Here is a 24,898-nt window from a genome sequence, read left to right on the forward strand (position 1 = left end):
CACCGAGGCTCTCTCAGACATACTACTTTCTGCTTAAAGACAGATGCCTTGCAATTTTAGAAATGGAAATACAACCAGAGGGAAAATAAAACACCACCACCAAACTGCAAGCATCATGTGTGGATATAAGCTTGTTTATATCTATACTGGGAACTATTCACAAAGTTCCTATTACATATATCCAGGAATCCAGAAAGAAATAGAAAATGAAGTAGCCAAAGTATTTACGAAAATAAGTTAATAACTGAAAACTACAGTAGAGACTGAAGAATATAATCATATATATATATATTTTAGAAGGATACAGCATAGTTGAAGGAATTAGACTCAACTAACCTTTTATCTGAAACAGTAATTAAAATAATTAAGCATTGAGTAAAACACCACAATTATAATATAACAGGACTAATCAACATAGTTTCTATGGGGAAAAAAAAAAAGTGTTACTAATCTACTACAGTTGCTTGAGCACAGAAGATAAAGAGGACTGTTTGTTTATTTGTCCTATCAAAGGTTTAAATAAGAGATTTCAGAAGAGACTCTGAAAAGTAAGTAAGTAATCACTGCATCAAGTTTGGTACCAAATCATGGAAGCACTCACATGAGAAACAAGCACGGGATTCTGTAATTTGGATACATTTCTAGGTTTGTGCACCTCCAGTAGGTTCTATGTAGTTCAGAATTTTCTTACAATTTTGAAAGCATAGTATGATGATTAAAAAAAATGCCCAGTTTAATGGCTGAACTAGTGATCATTAGGTTTATCCATTATGTCTGGAGACAAAATCAGAACATCACATCTCTTGCTTACAGCATAATACCCAATTTTAAACTCTGTAGTTTCTATGATTAGTTCTTTTCATTAAAATTTGGTAAATGAAAGCCTACAAAAAGTGGTGTTTGATAATTGATTTGTGTTTGGACTACACTCTGAACAGATTTAAGGCTACAGAATTAGCACAGTCTAGGTCATGGAAAAATAAGTTTCCTCACAGGATAAATTATTGTTACCCTTTGGATTAACACTATGGCAGAAAATCTAGTTATATTTCATGTGCAGTTATCCATCTATAATTATGACTACGTTAGAGCTGTCATTTCTGTCTTCAGCTGTGGGAAATATTCTTGCTCATCAACAGTAGAAAAAAAAAAATGGTTTTCTAAAGTGTTCTCAGTGTGTCAGCCAGCACATGCTGGCTCTGAAAATTTTTGTGGAAGAAAAACTGGCCACCACAATCAGATCCCATCTGGTGCAGTAAAGCAACTTCCACATCAGTGTACTTTTATCCATGCACCTCTCCATCATGCTATATGTACCAACTTAGAATGGTACATAAATACTGTCAAGGAAAGATGAGGCACGTATGTTGAAAGACCTGCTATGGCAAGAGAAGACCTGAGTTTTACTACCATTTAAACCAGCCCAACTCAATAAAAGTAAATGAAGTCCCAAACTTCTACTTTACTGTAGACCATGGAGTCTCCTTCCTTGTCACTCCAGCACCCACTTTTTTGAGGCTGTACAGCAAATCATAGAACAAATCTAAAGTTACTGTTTTCTTTATTTTTAGCTATGCTGCCACAAAGAATAAGAACACAAGGCCAGAGACGTGCAAGTCATTTCCTCTAGTGACTGTGTCAGATAATGCCTGATTAAAATCTTTGCAAAATTAAGGTTACAAAAGCAATACACAAGCTACTTACTGCATTTGCATGGGTTCTACAGGTGTCAGAAATGTCTGAAGAAATCAAGTTGATACCAATCAAGCTGAGACTTCTTGAGCATCTGCCCAAAAAAGACTGCTTAGCACTAGAAATCCATTCAGAAAACCTTTTCCTTTTCTTTTTCTCCTGCAAAAGTACTTATCACCTGTCTCATCCTGTATCCATGGCAGAACAATCACAGATCTGTGAGTGTATCTTTGCTACGAAGTCTTTTGTTTTGCTTCTCAAACAAGAAAGTTAAAACATGCAAGAATTACAAACAAGCAGTCAAAAAGTGAAGAATATATAGAGCTGTTCAAGCTCTCCAACTGTTACTCAAAGCTGACTTGTTTAATTTTCTGGAATAACCTGGCTGTCTAAATGCATAGGATATGAACTTCTGAGAGATTCTCTGCTTGAATTAACCAACTTATCCCACAGCCTAATGCTGCTATATACAAAAAGCCTAGATTTGTTAACAGTCTTAGTGTCTAAATACACTCTCTCAAGTCAAGCATCAATTTCAGAAGGGTTTTTAAGAGGAAGAGGTTAACATGGTTGTGCTCTCAAAGACACCAAAGAGATAATTTTAGATTCACATTAATTTCTACCCTTGTAGCGAGCGCATGACTCATAGAACAGTGTAATTAGCACTTAGTTGCCAGGCTACATCTGACCCTAGAGCAAATAAATGAGAATATGAGATGCTAGTCAGACTGTGCACTGCAGCATGACATTTACTGCTTTAATTTGTGATAAATTGATATTCGATTAGAATTGCAGAAAACAAAAATAAGCATTAAGCCCAGACAATTCCTTGCTTACTTAAAATACACTCAGACTAAATATGAAGAAGAAAACGCAGCTTTTCCAGAGTTGCCTTCTATGCTGTTACAGTGATTTTAATAGATTAATATTGACAAGAGCTTTGGCCTAGTGTTTCAATTGCATTTTCTTTCAACTGAAAGAAGATAAGCATGTTGTTTACTAATAATAAACAAAATCTGTAGTTAATGCTGTAATTTGGTTCTAAGATAGTATTAGTCCCTTGATGCTTCATCCATAACGCATGCTTCCCACATTAACATGGGAAGCTGACTCATGCCACAGCCTTTCACAAGCAGAACAATTAGTATGCTAGCAGACACAATAATTTCACTTCACACTGATGTTCCCATTACATGATAGCTGTTACAGCCTTATTTTCACGAGGACTTGAAAGTTGATCCTTCTCCAACTGAGAAGTAGAGCAAACCCTGGAAGCGGGAATTTTCTGGCAGGCAACAGTATAAACAGGAACAGCCTAGGAACTGAACTGGCAGAGATAGATGGATCTCTGCAGATGGCCTCAGCGCAGTCAGGACACGTTGCTGTGCCCAAGTGACAGCCCAGGGGCTTGGTATTTTCCAGAGATCAAAGGCTGAGGGTGGAACTTCCCAGAATCTGCTGTAACACTCAATTACAAAATCACTCTTGCTTTTATTGCACTTCAATCTGTTATAGTAGGCCTATGCTCTAGATGCAATTGCATCTGAGTACCAAAGAGAAATTTTACCTAGTAGGGTACAGCACAAGTTAGAAAGGGAATGCTACAAGCAGACCAGAACTATGAAGGCTACACATTTCAGAGACAATTTTCTACTTAAGACCATTTATGAGAACTCAGTGCTTCACTTAGATTTTGTTAGCACCTACCTGCGAAATAATGACAATCCATTTCATGCTTTGTAAATGAGTACTAAAGATTTAAAAAAAAAAAAAAAAAGTCAGAATAGTTGGAATCTTTTAGAAAAGATAGTTTTAATGAAAATTTCCTTCAATTCCAAAGGGCCTATTCTATCCCTGCTGTTAAGTGAGGTCACTGTCCAGAATAATCCTAGAGATTTGGAAAATCCAGCTTACAAAAGATGATGAAAATTGTTCTTCTCATGGAGAGTCAAATATATATGGATTATTAATAATATATAGACTTTTAAAAATTTTAATATTGGAATTCAACATTGCACGAGATTCAGGGCTGGATGAGATGAAATACAGATAGGTGAGGAAGATCTGAAGCAGAAATAGTCTCTTGATCAGGGCTCTGCATTGCTGTTATTTCATGAAATTTTAATAATAAAGAAGTTGCCCAAGGAGGTTGTGGATGTCCCATCCCTGGAGGCATTCAAGGCCAGGCTGGATGTGGCTCTGGGCAGCCTGGTCTGGTGGTTGGCGACCCTGCATATAGCAGGGGGTTGAAACTGGATGATCTCTGTGGTCCTTTTCAACCCAGGCTATTCTATGATTCTATGATTCTATGAAGAAAGGAGGAAGAGGGCTGCAATGCATCTTATCCTTCATTAAAGGCTGAAACATGAGGGTATGTAATATAATAGAACAGATCTTAATCAGGTTTCAAATCTTTCCTGTAAAGCAAGAAAAACAATAACAACAACAACAACAACAAAAACAACAAAAAAAACCCTAGCAGGAATAACATATCAGAAAGCACTCTGAAGTACCAGGCTGAAAATACAGAAAGAAAATTCTGCTGCGTAGTCCTCTATCCCTGTAAATGTTTAATTTGGGCTCTTTTCCCACCCACCACATCTTTGTATAATACCAAACTGTAAATAATATGTGGTCACTTTGCTTTCATCACATCCTTGCTAGTTATCAACTAGGACTTCACACACTGTATGTTACAAAAAGGACACGAACTTGAAACCCCAGGCTGATACCTGGTGTTTTATCAAGATAACAACTATTACAAGCCTTTTATCCAGTAACAACATTTAGCTCTTCAACAGTTGTTTCCTGTTCTAAGCCTAGAGACTGCTTCTGACTCCACATCATGAAACAAGATTGTCCATCCTTCACTAAGAATGAGCTTTGACCATTCAACATCTACTTCAGTTTGGATCTAGGTGAAATAAATGTATCCAAATCTTAGGAATCCAGATTACTTTCCCTCCAGCACCATATAAATTCCAAATGAAGGCTGGCATGATCCTCCATGTCACCTAAGCCGACTCCAGGAAAAAAGTAGGGGAGAACCATGTCGGGTCTTGTGGGATTGTGTTCCAGAAATCACTGCTAGAAAGCACAACTCTGCAGGCTGCTACTGGCTTACGCTTCATCTGTACTTTCATGTTGGGACAAGCTGGTCTTTAGAACCTCAACATGCACATTTACTTATTTTCAGAAGTGCAGTGGTTTAAGCAGCCAAGTGTAGCCTCCATCTTAGTTTGCCCTTTCAGAAAATATGCAAAGACATTCCCCAAAAAGACAGATTCTGTACATGCACTCGGCCATACCTGAGAGTTCAACATGTGTATTAATATGTTGTATGTATATTGTGTATATTAGTGTTACATTTATTACATTTATATGGATAACAATTTCCCAGTCAGGTGAGATTCAGTTCTAATTTGTTCCAGTTAAGACCAAAGAGAATTTAACTAAATGTTAACAATTGTAAAATTATCTAAGCATACCATCCTGAGCATAAAAGAAAACTGTTACAATTAATGAAGAAATTATAGTAGAAGAATCTGTTACTCTGCAGATAAAATCAATAACTTAAAGTAGTCATCATAATTTGGTAAAAGTGAGCACCATCAATGTATTAAAATTTTACTAGAGATTATTATAAGATCTGTAGAAAGACCAGCTGAGATCAGCTTAATGAGCACTTCATACTTCATTCAGACCGTACCTCCAATCTCCAATATGTTTATGAATCTATATTCCCACTCTCAATGTTTTTTTCTAAGCAACTCTTATGTACTGATGCTAAACAAGTACAGTACTGTAGGTGTCACAGAATCATAGCAGCAAGCTTCAAAAACAAGGAAATAATCTCAAGTACTCAGAAATCATGAGCATGAGCCATGTCCAAATATCAGGAATTACATTTACAAACAAAGATTAAAGAGAACTTGGGTGTGACCCCAGTCTTTTCATTTCCCTTGTGAGTGGCAGAACCTTTGTAGATTAAGCAGTGTGCCACAAAGCCAAGTTCTCCTCCATAACTACAGAATGAAACTCAGTCTCCAAAAAGGTTGACAGTCTCATTCATCTCTGCATCTAAAGAGAGGTGGGAGGCAAATAGATGGGGCCAGGCTCTTCTTGGTGGGGAACGGTATTAGGACAAGGAGTACTGGCCTAAAGCTTGAGCATAGGAAGTTCCATCCAAACAAGAATGACGGAGCACTGGAATGGGCTGCCCAGAGAAGTTGTGGAGTCTAAGGAAATATTCAAGACCTGGCTGAACACCTACCTGTGCAAGCTGCTGAAGAGGACCTGCTTTAGCAGGGGGTTGGACTCAATGATCTCTTGAGGTCCCTTCCAACCCTTGCAGTTCTGTGACTCTGTGAAATCAGTAGCTCACTTCCTTGGACAAGAGTTGCAGCTTGCCACTTCTTGTCCACTTACACTCTCATGTGTGAATACCAAAAGCAGAAGCTCCAGCTAAACCCAGCTTGCAAAAGCTGCCTGGGCCACAATGGGCAGCCAGCTAAAAATCTGTGACCTCTTTTGAAAAATTTGAATATTTAGAGCCATATTCTGCTGGCAAGAGCATCAAACAGCAGCTCTATCACTTAAAACTTCCTCGTTTAAAGCAAGATGTATGCTCAGCGCCAAGTCACGTTGCCAGGACTGTTTCTAACTCATGCACAACAGCAAAACCAGACACACAAATCCCTCCCTCTGTACTCCAGTTTATCAGTAAATATCTACTCCAGTAGACCTATAGGATTGATTTGCACAATTAGTTGTACAGTAATTAATTTCTGTAATTTCACTGCAAATACTTATTTTGCATTTTGGCACTTTTAGTAAGATCCACTTATCTGACTCTGCAACGCAGTAAGACCCTTTTTTTTTTTCATATTAAGCATTTTTCTGCCTACAGAAATAAACAAACATAAACATTCTAAAGTTTTTAAACAGAATTCTGTGACCTCTCTAAAATGCACTTGAATTAGACAAATGTGTGACTCATGCTTAGCCAAATCTGAATTCCACATTGCAAAGAAGAAAATCCTTAGGTTTCTAAAATCCTTCTGCAGGAACTGAAATGCGACATCACTTCCTTCAGAAGTCCAATGTATCCCTACCTGCAACTGACCTCTCCCCCTGCCTCCTACCTGCAGTACTATCGCATCCACAAAATGAGAGGAGCTGAGGGAAAGTCTCTACGCAAATTTGAACGTAGGAGCACTGTGGAGCTCCCCTTGTCATGAAAAAAGTAAAAGGCAGAAAGCAACACAGGGAAGAACTACCTAAATAGTAAATGTACATTTTCTGTGTTTTTTTTCTGTGTTTTTTCCCCCCTACACTTAGAGATAAAAGATGACAGCCAGTACATAAGAGAAGTGCAAAAAATAGGAGGAAACATGGTCACCCCCAACCACAGGAAGTGGTGGCCAACGGCAAGCAACCGCCGCTCAGCGCTGTGTCGAGCAGCAGCACTGCCTGGCAGTCACCCTGGGTTTCAATGAGAAATGAAAGCCTCCATGTGCTTGAAGACTGAGAAGCTAGAAAAAATAAAACTCAGAATATGAAAGGGGAATAGAACTCCCTGTGCAGACCAACTTGAATTCAGAGAAATGTCAGGGTTCTCTTTCCTCCCCTTTCTTTCATGAAGATGCATCAGCACCTAATCAATGAAAAAGCACAACCTTTTTAGACAACATCAATCAAAGCTTCCAATTTTATCAATTATTTCCCTCTGGCTTTTTAAAGCATCACCTGCATGATGAGATGACATCCAAATCATGACTGAAACACTTTTCCTGAACATGACTGGGCACAAAATTATGCTGTACTACGTTGCTACAACTCTGACATAGTTGTCCAAGCCTGCATACCAATGTTAGATGTAAGGAAACGGGTCTGTGCATTTTTATAGTCGTGACTAATAAAACCTTACAGATTCATACTGACTGTTCAGTTTTCCAATGATTGTTCAGATTAGGATGTGGCTAAGTGGCCACAGCTATGATTAACGCCAGCAAAAAAAAGAATGAGCTAGAGAAATGTTTAAAAATGTTGATGTGAGTCTTTATGACTACGTACTGGCCTGAGCTAACTACAATTTAGTCTCATTTGACAATAGTTAATTTGCAAGAATAACAGCAGATGTGTTTCAAAACAGAATTAGCAGAAGAGAGTAGCTGCATTCGCATTGCAACCTGTACAGTACAGGCAAAAAGACAAAGAAGATCACATGTTCTCCTTTTGGGACTGTTGCTGCGTATCCCTGAACACAGTTCTGCTGTCTGAGCACATAAACAACATTTTATTTTTTAAAGCCTGTGTATGCAGTAAATCAGAACATTAAGTTCACTTGCAAGAGAAGAACAGAAGAGTTACTTTCCTGAGCATAGGCTGCACAGCTGATCAGTTTTAAAGTGAGGTTACACAACCTTATTCTACCCAGTAACAAGGGTGAAACAAGTGGGAAAAACACAGTGTTAATGTTAAACTAGGTTATTGCAAGGTTACCTTCAAGCCAGACACTCAGTGGAGCAAGCACTTATTTTAAGACACCTGTTTTCCCACTGACTGCGAGCACTCATCAACACCTATCTCAGCTCTCCAAGAAACTCCCTTCCACTCCTTACTTTCACTGTTATCTCTGTCCAGGGTTTCAAGGCTGGGGAATTTATTTCACATAAAGTCAATTTAGAGCTTAGCTAGAGAGAAAAATCCTTGCCAAGGTAGATAAATCCTGCATCACTCCCAAAGCATAGAAAGAAACTGACCGAATTCTTCCCATAATTCATTCCACAGTCCTGGAAGAGGCATGAACACTAATTCCTTCTGCCTCTTGCAAGTTCAGATCCAAGTTTTTTATCTTCCAAATTAAGAAGAGTGGCAAAATACTGAGAAAAAGCTTCACAGGTATGCTGTAGGTGATTTAAAGCCTTTGGGATTTAGAATGACAATACTGACATTAACCTCAATTCACAACTCCTCAAGTACAGAATGTACAGCCCTGTTGTTGTATGCTCTTGTAGCTTGAACAAATTGGTTTTGGACATTTAAAAGTAGTTTCAAGAGAATCTGAAGAATTAATGCCTGTGATAGTATAGAATATCATAATTTGGCTTATCTCTGGGAAAGTCAAGTTCTTCAGGAGAGGCACAGATGAGAAACACATTCCTAAATGCTTCTGTAATTATACAAATATTCAAGAGAAAGTGACAATGCTATAGAAACTAATTATTTTGGGGAACGCATATTTCAGTAAGATAAATCCTTCCATCAATTTGTGTTAGGAATTATCACTCTTACATTTTTTTGTATTTATACTACTGTCACGTCAGCACTATAAATGTAGCTGATAAAGAAACTACATCTGAGCAGCTTTCAGCTGTGGAAGTGAGATGTGTGATTGTGGCACTCAGTCATGGTGCTTCAGAACACTGGATATATAATTTTTGTCTTACTTAAGTAGAAAGATTTATTTGGGGTTTTTCTTCCAAGTCCTGATTCCAAATGGCAGAGTATCAGGGAAACAGATCTTTCAGCATAAAGTGCAAATGTAATAAATATTTTGGGGAGGAAGGAATCTAATAGAAGGTCCTAAGTAGCTCGAGTTCCTCTTCATTTCTACACAGATTGAAAGCACAGGAAGAAACAGGGGAAGTTCCAATCTCCTTTCAACAGAAATGAGATAGCCAGACATGTTTCTCAAGCGTGAAGAGAAGGATGCATTTGCTTGTATTGAACAGAATACAGCAAAAGAACGTAAGAAATAGAGGTAAATGTAAGTGAGGGGCACCTGGACCAGCTGTATACTATAATTTTTCCTGCTAACTAAATCTAGGCTTTTGGAAAGTACAGGAGATCACCTGAAATTAAATTATAAAGCCTAACTTCATCCTGACAGCTTAGTATTCTTGAACAGTCAATGAACGGAACCAATTTCCCCCAGTTACCACTTTAGAGCTGAAACCTGAGCAGGACACTCAATAAAGTCATGGACAAATCTCCATCTCTTTGCTAACTCTACTGAATAGTGCAATACTATAGTTAACTTCTGAGAGTTCCTGTGTCATGATCACAGAATGGCTTGGGTTGCAAGGAACCTTAAAGATCACCTAGTTCCAACCCTACTGCTCTTGAACTCTTCCAAGGATGGGCCATACACAGTTTCTCTATTCCAGTGCCTTCATCATCCTCAGAGTGAAGGATTTCTTCTTTATACCTAATCTCAATCTTCTCTCTTTTGGTTTAAAACTGTTATCTCTTGTTCTACCATTACAAGTCTTTGTAAAAAGTCTTTCTCCATCTTTCTTAAAACCCCCCTTTAATTACTGAAAGGTAGCAATGACATCTCCCCAGAGTGTTCTCCAGGCTCAACAACCCCAGCCAATAATGACAGGAATATTCTACCTCAGAGATCCTACAACTCGTCTTTTTCAATGTCTATATTTTCTTTCTGTGAGGAATTTTGGTTTTGGATAGAGCTAGTTCACCTTCAGTCTCCCAGCAATATTTGCTGCCCTTTTATTTAGAAAGTTGAAATTCCTTGCTTTCAGATTGTCTTTTAAGAAAAATATTTAAATCTGATGATGAATTTACCTTGCAAACTTCTGTTCAATACATTTAAATGACTAAGCACTTTAGGCCTCACAGTATAAAGATTTTTTTTTTCATCCAGATCTTATAAAATTTCTCCTTCACCTCTTGTCTGTATTTATATCTCACTGTTGAATGGAAATCCCATAGCCCTGTATCCAGTACTTTAATACCTGCATTACCACTATCATTTGCAGAGGTAGAAAGTTTTCTCACTTTTCCTCCAGAATCTGATTTCTATAGACCCAAGGATTGCTTCTAAGCTACAGCACCATACTGCCAGCAAAGCTGAGCAAGCAGTATAGAATGGTCCTTTGCTTTCCTTCATGTTATTAGATCAAAGAATTTTTTATTTGAAACCCTACAATGTGTGCTCTTATTATCTTCCATGCAGCAGCATTAAAAACTTGTTTTGTTGTAGTACTTAAGTAGACAATTGACAGATGGACTACTTGATGGATAAGGAAATGGCTGAACAGTCTCACTGACAGAGTTGTGGTCAATGGTTTCATGTCCAGGAGGAGACTGTTGACAAGTGGCATTCCTCAAAGGTTGGTACTGGGACCAGTGCTATTTAATCTCTTAGTAATATCAACAAGTTTGCCAACAACACCAAGGAATGTGGTGCAGTACACCCTGGAAGGAAGGGATGCTATCCAGAGGGACCTGGACAAGCTGGAAATGTGGACCTATGCAAACCTCATGAAGTTCAACAAGGCCAAAGGCAAGCTCCTGCTATCCCAAACATGAGTATATACTGTGTGATGAGTGCACTGAGACCAGTTCTGAGTCTAAGGACTTGAGGGTCCTGATGGATGTGTGTGCAGCCTGGAAGGCCATGTCCTGGGCTACATCAAAACAGGGGTGGCTAGCAGGTCGAGGGAGAGGATTGTCCCTCTCTGCTCCACTCTCATGAGGTCTCACTAATAGTACTGCATTCAACTCTAGGAAATCAGCACAAGACAGGCAAGGAGCTGCTGGATGGAGTAGGTCCAGAGGAGGCCATGAGGATGAATAGAAGGCTGGAGCACCTTTCCTGTGAAGACAGGCTGAGAGAGCTGTGGCTGTTCAGTCTGTATGTGTCACTGTTTTAATTGGGAATGGCAACCATGATCAGCCTAATCAGTAAAGAGATGCATAATGTGAATGACTCAAATGGATTTTATTGTATAGCTTCTAAGACAATAATTAAGAAACTGGAAAAATTACAATAAAGTGATCTTTGAAGTAAATTTGCCTGCTTTTACATAGGTATCAAGTTTATTCCAAATTAGGAACTGAAAGCTTTCTACCTTATGAAACACTGAATAACTGCACAAATAGAATGAAGTCTTCCTATCAAACCTTCAAAAGGCAGGTATTTAGATATCCACTGCGTTATTGTTGAAATTGTACCAAACTGGCAATCTTGATTTGCTAGCATAGATCAGCACCCACATTAGCCAACATAAGGCCCAGTGCGTGCTTACATAAATGGTTGGACAAAGATCCACTGTGAAAGAAATCCAAACCTTTGTGCAATCTTCACTAAATTTTTTTCACACTCTCTCTGGAAACACAGAAAGTAGGTCAGCATATATCTCAAAATAGCACATCAGCATGAGGGAAAAAAAGTAGTATTTCTTTATCTTCTGACTTTTTAGCTTATTTCTCTATAGAGGGAAAGGAGAAAGTCTTTTCCTTATTCTATTCTAAGGATGAACTAGTGAAATTTTAAAAAATTGCTTATTTTTTAAAAAGGTCCCCCAAATCACTCATCTACACAGAGAAAATGCTAACGACTTAAAGCCAAGCAAAAGAGCATTGAGTTTTATCTGAATATGAGCAAGGTAAAAGCCAGGAAATTTGAAGTGTGTTTAAATTGCTGTACTGGATATGTATCACATCCTGTTCCTTGTACACTGTGTTCCTTCTATCAAAAATCTATTTGGTAAAATATTTACTTTGGAATTAAGGGCACACTTACTGCGATTTCGTTCTTCATCTTGTGCTATTTTAAAAAATTATCTGCTGTAGCAATAAGAATTGTTGCCTACTTTGTGATACCTTACATGCTTTTCCTACACACACACAAAAATATTTTCTTTAATGTCAGATGCATGTCTCCCTCCATTTTTTTTCCTTTTTTTCCCCCTCCTCTTTTTAAGGAACCCAAGAAAAAAAACAAGGAAGTTAAAAATTCAGCTTCCACACATTTATAGCTACAAAGACTCTGAAGAACTCTTCCGGTTTTAGTATGAACAGAATTTGTTTCATCAACTATTACAGTACCTTAAAGAAAACTAAAACAGCTATTACGAATAATTAGGCAATATTAAATAATGAATATCAGCCCTAAAAATGTTACTTATCTTATTCAAGTCAATATCAACACTGCTGGCTTCAGCATGATAAATGATGCTGATCTGTTTCCCAGAACACTAGTATTTTTAATTAAGAAAAAAATTATATTGCCTCCCCCAAATTCCAAGTGTCAGTCCTCAATTGGCTCTCTGCATTAATTTAAAATGACTGTTTGGAAGATATTAAAAAGTGGTGGTATGACCTTTTGAGTTCAGTAATTTTTATGCAACCAGCAGGAAATCCTAAAAATAGCAAAAACAAACTTTTTTTTTAGTTCTTCTTTAGAATAAAAAATTAAAAAAAAAAAAAAAAAAAAAAAGAAGTAAAAACAAAAACCCTACTGCTCTACACATGCTTCACCTCAATTTTTGGGCACCTAACTTTCATTTATTTTCCTGTATCAGTCTAACCCTGTTTAAATATGTCATCCACCCGCTTTTGCACTGCATACTGAAGTACCAGAATCCTTGGATATACACTCAGACTTTAGTAATTACAGAACTTATTCCTCCATGCAACCAGACTGCAACATACTTAAAGTCTCTCCAAAAAAGAGAGACTAAGAACAATTTCCTGAATCTAGAAGATCTACACTTTTATTTTACACTCAATAAACCAATGTTTACTCCCAGAACTTAAGTAAAAAATAAGAGCTTTCACAATTAAATGAGTGAAGAAATGATAGAATTTCTCAAACTTCAGAAATTAAGTTCAAGCACTAAAATAAAAACGTTGAGTTTGTATGTACTGTGAAGTCTCTACCTTGCATGATTTTAACCAAGTAAACAAAGAACATAATTAAGTACATTTAATTGCATTCCTGGATTACTGCCAAATAGCTTGTCACATATCCTGGAGGGTCTCAGTAGACCCTTTTCATTCTTCCAAAAACCGAAGGCAGAGAATTGAGTTCAATCTAAATCTGGACAATTATGCTCTTAAACATATTATCAGACCAAATAAATCACAGAGCAAAATTTTCTAGTGAAGCATTAAAATAAGTAAAAGGAAATAAGGTAATCGTGTTTATGAGCAGCAACAGATAAAATCACCCCTAGCATTCACTTGCTGATGCCAGCAACGTCATTCCCCAAAACCTGCAAGAACATTTGGAAAGATAACATCAACATTTGCCAGACTTCAGTATTACTAATTTTTCTCATGTGCCACCTGTGTAATTAAAAAACAAAAACACTGTTCTAGTTATATGGAACTAAGTAATTCCTTCCACTCACTGAGTTTTCTCTAAATCATAAAATACAGATTTCACAAGAGCATATATTGTCACTTGGTCTCACCTCCCTTTTAGGAAACAAAGGCCCATGAATAGGTGTGCTTGTCCATGCATTAGACTAGCCAGTAGGACAAAATTCTTTACTGTGAGGGTGGTGAGACTCTGGAACAGGCTGCCCAGTGAGGCTGTGGATGCCGCCTCCTTGGAAGCCCCGTCCCTGGAGGTGTTCAGGCCAGACTGGATGGGGCCCTAGGCAGCCTGGTCTTGTATTAAATGGGGAGGTTGGTGGCCCTGCATGTGGCAGGGGGGTTGGAGATTCATAGTCCTTAAGGTCCCTTCCAACCCTGGCCATTCTGTGATTCTGTGAAACATTCAAGGCCAGGCTGGATGGGGCTGTGAGCAACCTGGTCTAGAGGGAGTTGTCCCTGCCTATAGCAGGGGGTTGGAACTATGTGATCTTAAAGGTCCCTTCCAACCTAAACTAATCTGTGGTTCTACCTAACATCAACTATGAATTCAACATTTGCAAGACATTTGCTGATATGTCAAATCTGTACTCACTGGTGTGGGAAGCCTGCTGCCATGAGATACAGTTTTCACCCAGAATCTATCAGTTTAACTGCTGTAAGGTTTTATCTCCTTTAACTGCTATGTCAAGGACAAGCATTAGAACAATCAGTCATTTCAAGACAAAGTTAGGCAAGTAAAATAGTCCAGAAATTATCAAAACTAGTCTTTTTGAGTTTGCCTAACTGGAACACATTTGGTCCCAGAATTAAAGTCAAAAGGTAGTTTAGGAGACAGTGCTCATTTCCCAGCTGAGAGTCTGTAATTAGATAGAGTTGTACATCTTCAGACCAGAGTCATGTATTTCATCCTGGCTCATACGGCACAGTGATACATGCCCAATCTTGTGAATAGAACACTGGTCCCTCTTGTGACTTATTTTTACGGTTTAGGAATCTCCTTCATGCCCTAAGGTGACTGACACATGGATTTCAGCACATTACAATGCACACCAGGCTGCTGCTGTTGAGATGTGACTTAGAGCCCGACCACAACTCACACTGAACTTACACATTCAGTCCATCTCTTGCCAGCATGTAGATATGCTGCCTCCTGCACAGAACATCTCATATGTAGGCAAGGAAAATTCCCATCTTCATAATGCCCATGGAGGACTAGAACAAATATCACAAATGTTCAGATGTCTGTACTCCAAAGCACAAATATATCCTTCTGCTCCTTTTTATCCTCACTGTCTTGCATACAAAAAGAGACCATATTGAATAATAAATGATATTACAGTTGTCCCAATGTACTTAAAACTATCATGAAAAAATCCAGAAAAGCCAAAATAGAAAAACCTGCTTTTAAGCAATCGGCAAAGAACATAAAAAATAACTATTCAGGCTGAGAAGCCTGTGGCCCTGCCAAGAGCCTTTATAGTACTGCTCTTTGAAAGCAAAAGAAAATAATTCTCTCTTCAGTGGAATAGAATTGGGAGCATTAAGTAAGCCAGTACCTCAAGAGATATACTGCTAACAATGTGATTTACTGTGTTAATTACAGGGCATATTAACTGACTCCAATAAATCTTGTTTTTTGTATGACAGAAGGACTAAGTAGAGTTTAATAATGACAGGTTAAAACTTATCCAACCTTTTCAGTAGGAAAAAATGTTTTGTTTTAAGGGAAGGAAGCTGATGAATTTCTTCTCATATTGCTCTCTACTTTTCCTTGAGATATAAATGCACAGTAGCAATTGCAGTTATTTCAGATATGACTAAGGCTGCATGCAAAATGCTTATTCATCTATTTCCAGTAGTACCAGAAAACAAAATACACCCAACTGTTTTCTGTAAGGAATTTCAGCCGTAGGAAGGCTCTACCTAAACACTTGCACTGTATCAGATTAATTAAAAAACACAAGTTTCTTCAGCTCCTGGTCATGGTCTGCCAACTTTCACTGCTGTCATGAAGAAGAGTTCATAAGTACTTGCAATAAAGTATTTTGCATAATCTCATGTTACATGGGATAGTTTTAATGAGTCCTAATATAGTTTTGTAGTTCATGTTTAAAGGTCATAAGAATAACCACCCAAACCTTGCCAAATAGTTAAAATCATACATGCAATCCTTTTCAGTAAGAAATATATATACAAGTTTCCAAATCTGAATATGCCTAATGTTTTATATTTTTTGCCTATGCATATATATATCTTAAAACGTTTACTTAAAAATGGATAGCAGTTGTCACTTTTACTCAATAAAGAAATGCATTCATAGAACAATAGACTTCACTGTAATATTCATTCTTGGTAACTAAATCTCTTGTACATTCAGGCAGCCTCGATACTTAGAGTCTTACCTTACCCCAAAGCAAGAGTTTCCAGCAGTGATTCCTCTTAGTGTTTTAACTTTTCAGTGTAATTTTCATCGTTTCCTAGTTCAGGATGAGATGGGTTAATTGCAAGCAGTACAGCTGATATCTTGCTTGCTTCCTGAAGATCACTGTTTTGCATCATGTGCCATCACAACTACCTAGGAAAAGAAAACAGTGAATTTAAACTCCAGTCACCTGGACAACAGGATATATTACTGCTTCCAATTCATATTAAACAAAAGCCACGTCTTAAAATATAACCTTAAAAACTGTATTTATCTACTAAACATTTCATAATACGCGCTGTTAAAAGGATTATTGCATACTTTCCTCCATTCTGTTGTATACAGAGATAAAACAAGTGGAAAAATTTTATTGTCTATTCTTAATCTTACAACCTGTCTTCATCACTGACATTGTGAAGTAGACATTCTTTTTTCTTGTAGGTTTCTGGTCAGAAACTGCCAGTAACAGGAGAAACAGAGTTACACTGTAATTCCTTTGACAGAGGTAGACAGATTGGGGCCTCTAAAAAATAAAAATGTTAAGAACAGGAATCTACTTTTACTATTTGGCTATAACTGGAAGGTCCCTATTAGAACAAACAGATGGTATTTTTATTTGGTGCAACTATAGGTATCCAATGAGGACCTTGCATTTGTAGACTAACAGTAAAAGTAGATTCTTCTTTTAATACAGTCTCATATCAGTTTCAGGATCAGGAACAGAAGTCATTCACCCATAACCACTCCTTGACACAGGCTACATACATTTGCTTTCACACTACATGGAAGCAGCACGAAGCTAATATAAGTTTTCCCCACCTGGACTGGTGGAAATCTCATCCCCCAAAATCCCTACATAGAGATTGCCTTTGGACTGCAAGGTTAAGTCCTGGAGTCTCTGAATGTGGTAACAAAGGAGCAGGAAGTTGCCTCCACTGTCCTTCCCCAAGCACCACACTCATTCTATTAAGGCACATCTCTTCCAACGTGTTCTTCTCAGACTTACTGCTGTTACAAAAGGCAGCGATGGAAAGGAAAGGAAGGGGAGAGGGTTCAGCAGATCCCAATACACACAAAGGCAGCCAGAGCCTGCCACCTGCATCGTGTTCAGAACCACTGATAGCATATCTGGGGCTGGTGCTTTGGAGAGCAGTCCCATGAAGCTCACATCCACAGAGCTGAGTTACCAAACCCAACCTGAATTTCATTGCTACGAAGATAGTTTAAATACTACTTAAATCTGTGATGTGAGTAAGACACCTTACTCGCTTCGGAAAGCCAAGTGCATAGAAGCCAAAAAGCTTCACTGTTGAAGTATTTGTATTTTGAGGAAAATACCCTAGAAGCTCATGGCACGTGTGAGTGAACTAACAATCTGCATACATCAGTCCATCCCCAGGCTGAGAGGATGGGACAGATGGGATGAACCTCCACTGGTTCTCTCTGACAGCCTCTTACTCCACGCTGGGCTAGTTCTGTACTACCTGCAGCTGCTCAGGCCCTCATCCAACCACAACATCTGTCAAAGCACATCCAACGATGGAGATCCACAACCTGCTAGACAATCACCATGCTGTCGTATCAGCCTCCTGAATCTCAATCCACGGCAGTAAATAAGACAGTACAATGCCAACATTATTACCTGTTCAGCCAATAGAAATGTTTGAATGCGTGTTTAATCAAAAGATTCAATATTAGCAGAATATTGTCTCCCATTTGTTACCTCACTAGGTGCTGTTTTACAAACCTGTCTCATCTCCTCACCGCTCCCATAACAGCAGAAACCACCTCACTGTTTCATTATGTATTATTAAAAGGCTTAAACATTTTTTACTTCTCTTTTTCCCTCCTGGATAGCCCTCTGCAGCTATCTTCGATAAAAACGTAAGTGTAGCTGTACCTGCAGCTTAAGAAACAATGCCTTAAGTCCAGATAATTCTCTTGTTCCATATTTATACTTAAGAATTCAAGTTTCCTGAACATTAAGATAAGTATCAAACTGGCATCTGACTCAAAAGTCACTGAGATGGAACAGTGAAGACTCAGATCTGTGCCATCAAACTGTCTGCATTCTGAGATATCTTTGTGTATGCTGCACTCCAGTTGCAGTTTGAAGGTAAAGTCCCAATGCCTAGATGCAGTTTTAGTTTTGAAAAATAAAAACTGACAGACTAGATCTGACAGGTTCCTGCAACTACTTCAGTTCCTCATCTCCCTGCCGAGAAGTCCATTCACCTCTGTGGGATGCTGTAAGAAACGTGTTAGATTTTTTGACAAAAATAAGTTGTTGAGTTTTAAGCCAACCAAACAAAATCCTAATAATATGGAATGGTATCGTTTGCATCATCATCATCAATGCAACCCTGGATTTAATCTGTCATCTGTGTAATACTAAAAAACTGTGCTTCTCAATAAAAGCAATCAGCTGTTTCTGCATATCCATGTAGTAAATAGCACTTTCCAATCTCTTGTAGCCTGAAGCCATTATTCTTCACTTACTGGGAGGAGAAGAAAAAGGGACTGGAAGAAAGGATGGGAGTGTTTTCCATAACAGACTCTCAGACAACTGCTGTATATCCTGACTTTCATGGACATATTTTACTTCAAAGAACATGTGCAAGCTGAACCAAGCAGTCTCCAGCCAGGGAATACAACCGTGTGCACACACAGAGCTAGTTAATCCCATACATAGAGAGCACAGCTTCTCCACAACCAGTGTAAAAATGAGACTCTGGACAGGGCTCAACAGAAAAATGAGCAAACCACAAAATAGAGTACAGCATGGATATATAACGAGTTTAAATGCAGTGCATTGCACAAGTTTGTTTTCTGCTCATCCTTCTCAGTGCTTTCCTTGGTAAATCTGTTACTCCCACACAGGTATTTTCACCATAAAACTATGACTTTCTTAGCTCAGTGCTTTGTTACATCAGTCTCATATGTGCAATACAATGTGTGTAAGTCACGGAATCATAGAATGGTCTGGGTTGAAAAGGACCACAATGATCATCTAGTTTCAACCCCCTGCTATGTGCAGGGTCAGCAATCACCAGACCAGGCTGCCCAGAGCCACATCCAGCCTGGATGGATGCGTCAGGTCAAAGAGATCACTAGCACTTACACTGTACCCAACTATTTTTTTCTGAAAAAGCAGTATTTTCACTTGTAACTCTTGCAACTCTTTCTCTTTTAAATACTAGTGCTGGTCATTTCTGAAATAAATCTTATATTATAAAACAATATTCAAAAATTTATTGAAAATGATGGTCTTAAGTTCACAAAAAAAATGCACTGAGTTTACAGCTGTAAGTAAGACACCCTAAAACAAGAAGGTTTGTCAAAATACATGCTATTCTTCAAAAAGTAAACTAGTGAAGGTAGAAGCTGCATCCCTTCAGCACCCTCTATTGGCCTTCCTGCAGCACATTACCTTGTGTTCTCAGAATTGTCACTTGTTTTTTACAGAGACATTTATCCAAAAACACACACAGAAAGAATAAAAATTGAAATAATAAAAAACAACAGTCTATTGGGGTATAAAACTTTGAAACACACAGCACAAAGTCACTTACTACCATAATGCTTAGTGTTGCTGGACGTGCCATGCATTAGCCCATCTCTGCAGATGGCCAGAATTTATCCAACTAGATGGGCAAAATGTTTGTTTCTTTGTTTGCTTTTTTACCAGCCCTCTTTGTCTGATATTTCTAACAAACACTAATACTGAACAGCATCTCACTTGCAGCTCCCACCAATACAAATGACAGCTCTGCAGAAAGAACTGCTCTCATGGAACCGAGAACTTAACAATAGACACGTTATGGAGAACAGCATCCACAAAAGACAGCACATCCCATGGAGCGAGCAGATAAATAAAGTCCAGATGCCAAAGACAAGGTGATCTAAATATAACCCCTGCACACTGCCTTCTGGTGAGCGGCCAGATGGTGCAATTTCCAGCGGCGGAGGCCCTCAGCTCAGAAAGCCCTGCAGCTGCGTCCCAAAGCCGGCTCAGTCTCTGCAGCGGCAGATGTGCGCGGCATTGGGGCGGCAGAGGGAGGTGGAGGGGGAGGCGGCAGAGCTGGGGTGGGGAAGGGGCTCTGGGGGACATCGGGGTGCTGAGGGCTGCTCCTCAGGGGAGGTCAGGGTGGGAGAACCACCCTGGGGCTCTCCTAATATTTCTCTGATTGTCAGCATCAAAATGGTGCTAATTAAAACTGACGGTGAGACAACAGCCTCCAGAACATGCTGGCATGCTTGTGCCTTAGTCAAGGCAGTTTGTAGTACTGTCCATTAGAAAGCGTTACTACTGAATTTCAAATGCTAACATGCCCACTTCTTCTTCGGGTAATCAATACTGCAACGCTTAACGGGGATGGAGAAGGCAGTCTGACACGGAATAGCAACATCTCTTGCACAGAACAAAAGCAGAATGATCCCAGAAAATCTGTGCAGTTCATTCGAGGTCACAACGAGGCTGAAACCTGAGGTAGACCCCCACTGGAGCCACATCCACAAACCCCAGAAAGGAAGAAAAGCAATCGAGTCTTTGCAATTCATGACGTTATATCAGTGTTAGCACTCATCATTTTGTTGGGTATTTCCAGGTTTTATTTATTTACTTATTCTTCATTTATACTTCAGGCAAACATTTTCTTTGTTTCATTATTTCAAGACAAAATTACCATTGCATTCTTCCACAGTTGGAAGTGGCTTGGCTGCAGGTTCCTTATGCAAGGAGCTCCACTGCATAGCAACCCCGTGGGTAGGGCTCCAAATAGCAACTGCCCCACGTGTATTCTGCAACTCAAAGCAAGGGAAAAGAGAAAAAGATGCAGGAACTGTTGGGTATGAGGGGAAACACTGCCTTTCTGTATGAGAAATGGAACTTGGTTTAAAAACAAAGGAAGGTGAAAAGCAACACAGAAGAATCAAAGGCAGCTAAAATATTTCCCACCCAAAGTTGTAATTAGTTCTGAGATCATAATATGATAATGATTATTGGGAGAAATAATTTATGCAGAGAACAGGTTATTTCCTGCAGAGAATCATGTAAATACTTCACTGTGATGCCACCCATCTGCCCCTCCCATTGAACACCGAAACGATTTCAACTTATCAAAATGCTTTATTAAAAAGTAACTGGGATAACAGCTGGGTCTTTCAGTAGTTAGGGAGGAAGTTTCACTATCAGGATCTTCTAGTTGAGAAGATAAACTGAAAAATGTGAACATGAACAATAAAATCATTACTGACTGAATTTCAGGAATAAAATTAATTTCATTTTCTAAGTTTATGCTGTTTAAAGTAGATGGAAGTATAAGCCTTTTACACTGTCTTCCACAGTGCTTTCCTGGACAAGCTGGCAACGCTCTGCAGGGTAAAGAACTGGCTGGATGACCAGTCCAGGGAGCAGTGGTGAATGGAGTTAAATCCAGCTGGCAATCAGTCACATATGGTGTTCCCCAGGGGTTGGTACTGGAGCCCATCCTGTTTAATATCTTTACTGATGACCTGGATGAGGGCATCCTCAGTATGTCTGCACATGACATCAAGTTGGGAGGATGAGTCCATCTGCCTGAGGGAAGGAAGGCCCTACAGAGAGATCCAGACAGGCTGGATCACTGGGCTGAGGCCAATGGGATGAAATTCAACAAGACCAAGTACCAGGTCCTGCACTCTGGCCACAACTTCAGGCAAGGCTACTGGCTCGGACTTGGGACAGAGTGGCCAGAAGACTGTACGGAAGAAAAGGATATGGGGGTGTTGTTCAGCTGAGCATCAACCATCAACCAGCAATGTGCCCAGGAGTCCAAGAAGGCCAACAGAATCCTGGCTTGTATCAAAAAATAGTACTGCCCAATACTCAGCACTAGTGAGGCTGCTCCTTGAGTACCACGTCCAGTTTTGGGCCCCTCACTACAAGAAAGACACTGAGGCCCTGGAGTGTGTCCATAGAAGGGTAGTGAAGCTGTGTGGGATCTGGAGCAAAAGTCTGATGGGGAGCAGCTGAGGGAGCTGGGATCATTTAGTCTGGAGAAGAGGAGGTGCAGGGGAGACCTGATCGCACTCCACAACTGCTCAAAGGAGGGTGTGGTGAGATGGGGGTCGGCCTCTTGTCCCATGTAACAGCAGTAGGACAAGAGGGAACAGCTTCAAGTTGCACCAGGGGAGATTCAGGTTGGAGGATGTCAGGAAAAATTTCTTCTCCAAAAGAGTGGTCAAGCACTGTCCCTGGAGGTGTTCAAGAAACATTTAGATGTTGTTCTAACAGACATAATTTAGACCTTTTAAAACTCATTGCAGCTTTCCAATACTTGAAGGGAGCATATATACAGGAAGAGGAACAGCTGTTTACAGGGGTGATAGTGATAGGACAAGGGGGAATGGTTTTAAACTAAGACAGGGGAGGTTTAGGTTAGATATTAGGAGGAAGTTTTTCACACAGAGGCTGGTGACGCACTGGAACAGGTTGCCCAAGGAGGCTGTGGATGCCCCATCCCTGGAGGCATTCAAGGCCAGGCTGGATGTGGCTCTGGGCAGCCTGGTCTGGTGGTTGGTGACCCTGCACATAGCAGGGGGGTTGAAACTAGATGATTTTTGAGGTCCTTTTCAACCCAGGCCATTCTATGATTCCATGATTTAGTGGGGAAGCATTGGTGGTAGGTGGACAGCTAGACTGGATGATCCTGGAAGCCTTTTTGAACCATGATGATTCTATGATAGAAGAGATCATTTTTGAGATGTATAAATAAATATTCTGTGAGAGAATTGAGGAAACCAGTACTTCTAACATCACTGAATGAAAAGGTATTTGGCCATGCACTACGTTGTTGTTCATAGAAATGATTTTATTTAATGCTCCCCACATCCTGTTCCTCCCATTTTGAGAATGTCTCCCTTCCCACTCCTGTCCAGAACAGAGTAAGTACCATGGTGGTGATAAGCTTAGCTGAGCCCATTTATATCTGTAACAAACAAACAACACTTCTCATTTTCAATTTTGAAAGTATTTAGTGCAGAAGGAAGAAACTACATCCCAAGCAGCAGGGATGCACTCTGCTCAGCCTGCAGAGCACATTACTCTAACAGGGTTATCTGCATTGACTTTAAATCAATTATCACTGTGCAGCACAGGAAAGGCATTTAGTACAGGTGCTGGAAAGAACAGAGCTCTGTCACTTGTCCATATCCAGCAAGGAAAGACTCCTTGACCAGACCAGAGCAGTATGCAGCTCCCAATTGGTGCAAACAGCTCCAAAAGGCAACCTGAGCATTTCTGCCTAATGCACACCATGCACTCTCACCCTGTTCTCATGCTCTTAAAGACAGCCAGTATTAGTTCTTATTGATGCTTCACCTGTTATCGTACAGGTTTCTTCTGTACAGGAGCCTTTTCTGATGACCACAATCCTTTGTGTAGAAAAGAGATCTTTCTGGGTCTAAATGCATGTACTACATGAAAAGTCTGAGACACATAGCTGACATTTCACAACAGACTGATAAATGTACCAACGCCCTCATTAGGCACTACCACAGAATCACAGAATCACCAAGGTTGGAAAAGACCTTCAAGATCATCCAGTCCAACCATCCACTACTACTCTCTTATATTTTATTATACAATCCCTAGAGCCCAATATGACAAAATGCCTCTTACCAAACATATGTAAGGTCAGGTGGATTTTTAATAACATTTATGCAATTTGTGACAAAATGTTCATCTTGCCAACTGACTGTACGCCCACATTACTATTAGCAAAGGCAGTCTGCTGATAACATTCCGTGCTCCTGAAACCATTTACTTATCTTCTTTTCCTCCAGTAAATTAAGCGATGCAGAATGAACACCTCAACAACCATAACCTAACAAATGAGGGCTGGGATCATAGAATAGAGATGACCTCGTTTGCCCGCACTATGGCAGGACTTGGATCTCTACTCCTCAAAATGGTCACCCATAGCTCCCTACTGGCTCCCCTGAGAGATCAAAACTGATGGAAACTTTGACAATCACCATTAATAGATGCCATCTTGTTCTGATTTTAAGCTCTCCCATCTCTGTCTATTTTTGAGACCTTTTTAAACACAGTTGTTCTATGCAGATTTCACCTCAAAAGTGCTGTAAGTCTTAACTGCCTGTTTCTGCCAAGGATTTCAAAAGTGAAAAGGACTGAAATAGATGTTTACTTAAAAGGCACTGACATCTGATATAGACAACTAAAAAACAACAACAACAAAATAAAAACAGAGAACCAAACAACCTGAATAAAACCTGCAAAACAACAGCAACAAGAAAAAACCATCATCCCAACCCTCCCTCTGCTTCCCAAAACCTTCTCTTGGGTGGATCGGAGCACAGCCTGCATCAGGAGCTGGCAGAACTGAGCCAGTGATGGAGGATGAAGGGATCTGATTTTTCCACATCAGCACTGATTAAGTCCTGGTGAAAGTAATCACATAACCTCAGTCTCGCTGCTTTCTGATTAAAAATACTGATGTAAAAGCACTTTATTTGTTAGAAGCTTAGGAATTTTCTATACATGGCAAAAAAAGGAAGATAAATGTGTTTGGAGGAGACACTGCTGCTCCAGGATCTGACTTCGCTTGACCAACAAAAGATGTCAGCACACTTCAGCCATGTGAGACCAGC

The 24,898-nt window shown here is 39.5% G+C and overlaps 1 protein-coding gene across 1 annotated transcript in view; it reads right to left on the reverse strand.

Annotated features, from left to right (window-relative positions):
* FRY (FRY microtubule binding protein) overlaps positions 1-24,898 on the reverse strand; it is a 238,116-nt gene that overhangs the window by 189,275 nt on the left and 23,943 nt on the right. The window contains exon 2 of the mRNA XM_085216046.1: positions 16,232-16,399. The gene's annotated coding sequence lies outside the window, so the exon portion shown is untranslated. The remainder of the gene's footprint in view (positions 1-16,231; positions 16,400-24,898) is intronic.

Source organism: Meleagris gallopavo, chromosome 1 (genome assembly GCF_905368555.1).
Source record: "Meleagris gallopavo chromosome 1, MGAL_WU_HG_1.1, whole genome shotgun sequence".
Classification (NCBI taxonomy): Eukaryota; Metazoa; Chordata; class Aves; order Galliformes; family Phasianidae; genus Meleagris; species Meleagris gallopavo.